Source organism: Megalopta genalis, unplaced genomic scaffold (genome assembly GCF_051020955.1).
Source record: "Megalopta genalis isolate 19385.01 unplaced genomic scaffold, iyMegGena1_principal scaffold0497, whole genome shotgun sequence".
NCBI classification, from domain to species: Eukaryota; Metazoa; Arthropoda; class Insecta; order Hymenoptera; family Halictidae; genus Megalopta; species Megalopta genalis.
Genome location: NW_027476566.1, coordinates 101705 through 110000, shown reverse-complemented (window position 1 = coordinate 110000; position 8296 = coordinate 101705).

Here is an 8296-nt window from a genome sequence, read left to right as displayed (position 1 = left end):
GCAAAATCGGCAAGCCGAGGAAGAACGGACAGGACACATGCTGGACTGGCGAGAAAGCGTGTTCTTCCGCTCGCGCTAGGCATTTCGATTTCTGACACCTCTTGATTTAAAAAATCAGTTTTTTGATAGTTTTCTCTCTCCACTGGGCTATTCATTTTAGCCACAGTTTTCAATTGGTACGATTTGCTTCCAAATCTTACAGATGCATTTTAAAAAATTTTTCCATCGCTCGGACAGAAGAGTCGATTGCTCAGTGAGTACGAGTATACATACAAAGTGCATACGGGTAACCAACCCCGTAGGGCTTGCCACATATGGGCCATTCGGTCAAAGACACCGACCCGTGGCCACGCTGTGTGGAGAAAAGTCCGTAACGTAAACGGCACGAAACAGTCAGGACCGAAGCCCCGAAGGAGCTCTGAGACAGCTTCTCGACCGAGATCGTAGAATTGGCCCAAAACCCGCTCTGCTCCGTCCGCCTCGCACGGACCGTGTATCTCTTATAGATACCGAACGGCCGGCAAGGACGCCGGCGCCGCCGGCCGAATAGCACGCGCGCTTATGAGTGTAAACCGCCGCGGCAACAGACCGCCCGGCCGTGCTGTTGTAACATAGCGCGTGAACGAACGAAAAAAATTTTTATAGTAAACATTAAAATAAATTACACTACCGTAAACTAGACAAAAAATTACACATTTTTTCCCAATATGAAAATTTTCACAAACTTTTTAAAGTCCCATCGCATCGAGTAAACTTTTTTAATAACGCGTCCGCACGATTCTAAATGCTTAATCCATATGTGAAATCGTTCACTGATCACGAATATCGTATTTAAAAAAATTACAAAAATTTATTTTTCAAAATAATCAAAAAAAACCGAAAAATCACAAGAGTAAAGTACCATTATTTTAAACAACATGTCGTTCTAAATGCTTAATCCCTATGTAAAAAAGTTATTTAAGCAAGAATATGTAATTGAAAAAAATTAGAAAAATTTATTTTAGCCGTAAATCGAAAATAATGGGGACACCGGAGCTGTTCGAAGCGCCGAGACGCGCCGCGTACGGCCGAATATTTTCTAAGTCCCAACGTACCGATCAAGAGTAAAGTACCATTTTCCTACATTAGATTTCGTTCTAAATGCTTAATCCCTATGTAAAAACGTTAGTTAAGCAAGAATATCGTATTTTTAAAAAAATCTAATGATACGATTTTCCAGAAAATTGAAAAAACCGAAAAATGTCAAGAGTAAAGTGCCATTTTCTGACATTAGATTTCGTTCTAAATGCTTAATCCCTATGTAGAAACGTTAGTTAAGCAAGAATATCGTATTTTTAAAAAAATCTAATGATAGGATTTTTCAGAAAATTGAAAAAACCGTAAAATGTCAAGAGTAAAGTGCCCTTATTTTAAACAATGTATCGTTCTAAATGCTTAATCCCTATGTAAAAAAGTTATTTTAGCAGGAATATGTTATTGAAAAAAATTAGAAAAATTTATTTTAGCCGTAAATCGAAAATAATGGGGACACCGGAGCTGTTCGAAGCGCCGAGCGCGCCGCGTACGCCCGAATATTTTCAAAGTCCCAACGTACCGATCAAGAGTAAAGTACCATTTTCCTACATTAGATTTCGTTCTAAATGCTTAATCCCTATGTAAAAACGTTAGTTAAGCAAGAATATCGTATTTTAAAAAAAATCTAATGATAGGATTTTCCAGAAAATTGAAAAAACCGAAAAATGTCAAGAGTAAAGTGCCATTTTCTGACATTAGATTTCGTTCTAAATGCTTAATCCCTATGTAGAAAGGTTAGTTAAGCAAGATTATCGTATTTTTAAAAAAATCTAATGATAGGATTTTTCAGAAAATTGAAAAAACCGTAAAATGTCAAGAGTAAAGTGCCCTTATTTTAAACATTATATCGTTCTAAATGCTTAATCCCTATGTAAAAAAGTTATCTAAGCAAGAATATGTTATTGAATAAAATGAGAAAAATTTATTTTAGCCGTAAATCGAAAATAATGGGTCGAGCGAATCGGTCGATTGCGCCGAGACGCGCTATGATGCAACAGACGAGCGATTGGAACGCCCGAATATTTTCAAAGTCCCAACGTACCGATCAAGAGTAAAGTACCATTTTCCTACATTAGATTTCGTTCTAAATGCTTAATCCCTATGTAAAAACGTTAGTTAAGCAAGAATATCGTATTTTTAAAAAAATCTAATGATAGGATTTTCCAGAAAATTGAAAAAACCGAAAAATGTCAAGAGTAAAGTGCCATTTTCTGACATTAGATTTCGTTCTAAATGCTTAATCCCTATGTAGAAACGTTAGTTAAGCAAGAATATCGTATTTTTAAAAAAATCTAATGATAGGATTTTTCAGAAAATTGAAAAAACCGTAAAATGTCAAGAGTAAAGTGCCCTTACTTTAAACAATGCATCGTTCTAAATGCTTAATCCCTATGTAAAAAAGTTATTTAAGCAGGAATATGTTATTGAAAAAAATTAGAAAAATTTATTTTAGCCGTAAATCGAAAATAATGGATCGAGCGAATCGGTCGATTGCGCCGAGACGCGCTATGATGCAACAGACGAGCGATTGGAACCCCCGAATATTTTCAAAGTCCCAACGTACCGATCAAGAGTAAAGTACCATTTTCCTACATTAGATTTCGTTCTAAATGCTTAATCCCTATGTAAAAACGTTAGTTAAGCAAGAATATCGTATTTTTAAAAAAATCTAATGATACGATTTTCCAGAAAATTGAAAAAACCGAAAAATGTCAAGAGTAAAGTGCCATTTTCTGACATTAGATTTCGTTCTAAATGCTTAATCCCTATGTAGAAACGTTAGTTAAGCAAGAATATCGTATTTTTAAAAAAATCTAATGATAGGATTTTTCAGAAAATTGAAAAAACCGTAAAATGTCAAGAGTAAAGTGCCCTTACTTTAAACAATGTATCGTTCTAAATGCTTAATCCCTATGTAAAAAAGTTATCTAAGCAAGAATATGTTATTGAATAAAATGAGAAAAATTTATTTTAGCCGTAAATCGAAAATAATGGGTCGAGCGAATCGGTCGATTGCGCCGAGACGCGCTATGATGCAACAGACGAGCGATTGGAACGCCCGAATATTTTCAAAGTCCCAACGTACCGATCAAGAGTAAAGTACCATTTTCCTACATTAGATTTCGTTCTAAATGCTTAATCCCTATGTAAAAACGTTAGTTAAGCAAGAATATCGTATTTTTAAAAAAATCTAATGATACGATTTTCCAGAAAATTGAAAAAACCGAAAAATGTCAAGAGTAAAGTGCCATTTTCTGACATTAGATTTCGTTCTAAATGCTTAATCCCTATGTAGAAACGTTAGTTAAGCAAGAATATCGTATTTTTAAAAAAATCTAATGATAGGATTTTTCAGAAAATTGAAAAAACCGTAAAATGTCAAGAGTAAAGTGCCCTTATTTTAAACAATGTATCGTTCTAAATGCTTAATCCCTATGTAAAAAAGTTATTTTAGCAGGAATATGTTATTGAAAAAAATTAGAAAAATTTATTTTAGCCGTAAATCGAAAATAATGGGGACACCGGAGCTGTTCGAAGCGCCGAGCGCGCCGCGTACGCCCGAATATTTTCAAAGTCCCAACGTACCGATCAAGAGTAAAGTACCATTTTCCTACATTAGATTTCGTTCTAAATGCTTAATCCCTATGTAAAAACGTTAGTTAAGCAAGAATATCGTATTTTAAAAAAAATCTAATGATAGGATTTTCCAGAAAATTGAAAAAACCGAAAAATGTCAAGAGTAAAGTGCCATTTTCTGACATTAGATTTCGTTCTAAATGCTTAATCCCTATGTAGAAAGGTTAGTTAAGCAAGATTATCGTATTTTTAAAAAAATCTAATGATAGGATTTTTCAGAAAATTGAAAAAACCGTAAAATGTCAAGAGTAAAGTGCCCTTATTTTAAACATTATATCGTTCTAAATGCTTAATCCCTATGTAAAAAAGTTATCTAAGCAAGAATATGTTATTGAATAAAATGAGAAAAATTTATTTTAGCCGTAAATCGAAAATAATGGGTCGAGCGAATCGGTCGATTGCGCCGAGACGCGCTATGATGCAACAGACGAGCGATTGGAACGCCCGAATATTTTCAAAGTCCCAACGTACCGATCAAGAGTAAAGTACCATTTTCCTACATTAGATTTCGTTCTAAATGCTTAATCCCTATGTAAAAACGTTAGTTAAGCAAGAATATCGTATTTTTAAAAAAATCTAATGATAGGATTTTCCAGAAAATTGAAAAAACCGAAAAATGTCAAGAGTAAAGTGCCATTTTCTGACATTAGATTTCGTTCTAAATGCTTAATCCCTATGTAGAAACGTTAGTTAAGCAAGAATATCGTATTTTTAAAAAAATCTAATGATAGGATTTTTCAGAAAATTGAAAAAACCGTAAAATGTCAAGAGTAAAGTGCCCTTACTTTAAACAATGCATCGTTCTAAATGCTTAATCCCTATGTAAAAAAGTTATTTAAGCAGGAATATGTTATTGAAAAAAATTAGAAAAATTTATTTTAGCCGTAAATCGAAAATAATGGATCGAGCGAATCGGTCGATTGCGCCGAGACGCGCTATGATGCAACAGACGAGCGATTGGAACCCCCGAATATTTTCAAAGTCCCAACGTACCGATCAAGAGTAAAGTACCATTTTCCTACATTAGATTTCGTTCTAAATGCTTAATCCCTATGTAAAAACGTTAGTTAAGCAAGAATATCGTATTTTTAAAAAAATCTAATGATACGATTTTCCAGAAAATTGAAAAAACCGAAAAATGTCAAGAGTAAAGTGCCATTTTCTGACATTAGATTTCGTTCTAAATGCTTAATCCCTATGTAGAAACGTTAGTTAAGCAAGAATATCGTATTTTTAAAAAAATCTAATGATAGGATTTTTCAGAAAATTGAAAAAACCGTAAAATGTCAAGAGTAAAGTGCCCTTACTTTAAACAATGTATCGTTCTAAATGCTTAATCCCTATGTAAAAAAGTTATTTAAGCAGGAATATGTTATTGAAAAAAATTAGAAAAATTTATTTTAGCCGTAAATCGAAAATAATGGATCGAGCGAATCGGTCGATTGCGCCGAGACGCGCTATGATGCAACAGACGAGCGATTGGAACCCCCGAATATTTTCAAAGTCCCAACGTACCGATCAAGAGTAAAGTACCATTTTCCTACATTAGATTTCGTTCTAAATGCTTAATCCCTATGTAAAAACGTTAGTTAAGCAAGAATATCGTATTTTTAAAAAAATCTAATGATACGATTTTCCAGAAAATTGAAAAAACCGAAAAATGTCAAGAGTAAAGTGCCATTTTCTGACATTAGATTTCGTTCTAAATGCTTAATCCCTATGTAGAAAGGTTAGTTAAGCAAGATTATCGTATTTTTAAAAAAATCTAATGATAGGATTTTTCAGAAAATTGAAAAAACCGTAAAATGTCAAGAGTAAAGTGCCCTTATTTTAAACATTATATCGTTCTAAATGCTTAATCCCTATGTAAAAAAGTTATCTAAGCAAGAATATGTTATTGAATAAAATGAGAAAAATTTATTTTAGCCGTAAATCGAAAATAATGGGTCGAGCGAATCGGTCGATTGCGCCGAGACGCGCTATGATGCAACAGACGAGCGATTGGAACGCCCGAATATTTTCAAAGTCCCAACGTACCGATCAAGAGTAAAGTACCATTTTCCTACATTAGATTTCGTTCTAAATGCTTAATCCCTATGTAAAAACGTTAGTTAAGCAAGAATATCGTATTTTTAAAAAAATCTAATGATAGGATTTTCCAGAAAATTGAAAAAACCGAAAAATGTCAAGAGTAAAGTGCCATTTTCTGACATTAGATTTCGTTCTAAATGCTTAATCCCTATGTAGAAACGTTAGTTAAGCAAGAATATCGTATTTTTAAAAAAATCTAATGATAGGATTTTTCAGAAAATTGAAAAAACCGTAAAATGTCAAGAGTAAAGTGCCCTTACTTTAAACAATGCATCGTTCTAAATGCTTAATCCCTATGTAAAAAAGTTATTTAAGCAGGAATATGTTATTGAAAAAAATTAGAAAAATTTATTTTAGCCGTAAATCGAAAATAATGGATCGAGCGAATCGGTCGATTGCGCCGAGACGCGCTATGATGCAACAGACGAGCGATTGGAACCCCCGAATATTTTCAAAGTCCCAACGTACCGATCAAGAGTAAAGTACCATTTTCCTACATTAGATTTCGTTCTAAATGCTTAATCCCTATGTAAAAACGTTAGTTAAGCAAGAATATCGTATTTTTAAAAAAATCTAATGATACGATTTTCCAGAAAATTGAAAAAACCGAAAAATGTCAAGAGTAAAGTGCCATTTTCTGACATTAGATTTCGTTCTAAATGCTTAATCCCTATGTAGAAACGTTAGTTAAGCAAGAATATCGTATTTTTAAAAAAATCTAATGATAGGATTTTTCAGAAAATTGAAAAAACCGTAAAATGTCAAGAGTAAAGTGCCCTTACTTTAAACAATGTATCGTTCTAAATGCTTAATCCCTATGTAAAAAAGTTATTTAAGCAGGAATATGTTATTGAAAAAAATTAGAAAAATTTATTTTAGCCGTAAATCGAAAATAATGGATCGAGCGAATCGGTCGATTGCGCCGAGACGCGCTATGATGCAACAGACGAGCGATTGGAACCCCCGAATATTTTCAAAGTCCCAACGTACCGATCAAGAGTAAAGTACCATTTTCCTACATTAGATTTCGTTCTAAATGCTTAATCCCTATGTAAAAACGTTAGTTAAGCAAGAATATCGTATTTTTAAAAAAATCTAATGATACGATTTTCCAGAAAATTGAAAAAACCGAAAAATGTCAAGAGTAAAGTGCCATTTTCTGACATTAGATTTCGTTCTAAATGCTTAATCCCTATGTAGAAACGTTAGTTAAGCAAGAATATCGTATTTTTAAAAAAATCTAATGATAGGATTTTTCAGAAAATTGAAAAAACCGTAAAATGTCAAGAGTAAAGTGCCCTTATTTTAAACAATGTATCGTTCTAAATGCTTAATCCCTATGTAAAAAAGTTATTTTAGCAGGAATATGTTATTGAAAAAAATTAGAAAAATTTATTTTAGCCGTAAATCGAAAATAATGGGGACACCGGAGCTGTTCGAAGCGCCGAGCGCGCCGCGTACGCCCGAATATTTTCAAAGTCCCAACGTACCGATCAAGAGTAAAGTACCATTTTCCTACATTAGATTTCGTTCTAAATGCTTAATCCCTATGTAAAAACGTTAGTTAAGCAAGAATATCGTATTTTAAAAAAAATCTAATGATAGGATTTTCCAGAAAATTGAAAAAACCGAAAAATGTCAAGAGTAAAGTGCCATTTTCTGACATTAGATTTCGTTCTAAATGCTTAATCCCTATGTAGAAAGGTTAGTTAAGCAAGATTATCGTATTTTTAAAAAAATCTAATGATAGGATTTTTCAGAAAATTGAAAAAACCGTAAAATGTCAAGAGTAAAGTGCCCTTATTTTAAACATTATATCGTTCTAAATGCTTAATCCCTATGTAAAAAAGTTATCTAAGCAAGAATATGTTATTGAATAAAATGAGAAAAATTTATTTTAGCCGTAAATCGAAAATAATGGGTCGAGCGAATCGGTCGATTGCGCCGAGACGCGCTATGATGCAACAGACGAGCGATTGGAACGCCCGAATATTTTCAAAGTCCCAACGTACCGATCAAGAGTAAAGTACCATTTTCCTACATTAGATTTCGTTCTAAATGCTTAATCCCTATGTAAAAACGTTAGTTAAGCAAGAATATCGTATTTTTAAAAAAATCTAATGATAGGATTTTCCAGAAAATTGAAAAAACCGAAAAATGTCAAGAGTAAAGTGCCATTTTCTGACATTAGATTTCGTTCTAAATGCTTAATCCCTATGTAGAAACGTTAGTTAAGCAAGAATATCGTATTTTTAAAAAAATCTAATGATAGGATTTTTCAGAAAATTGAAAAAACCGTAAAATGTCAAGAGTAAAGTGCCCTTACTTTAAACAATGCATCGTTCTAAATGCTTAATCCCTATGTAAAAAAGTTATTTAAGCAGGAATATGTTATTGAAAAAAATTAGAAAAATTTATTTTAGCCGTAAATCGAAAATAATGGATCGAGCGAATCGGTCGATTGCGCCGAGACGCGCTATGATGCAACAGACGA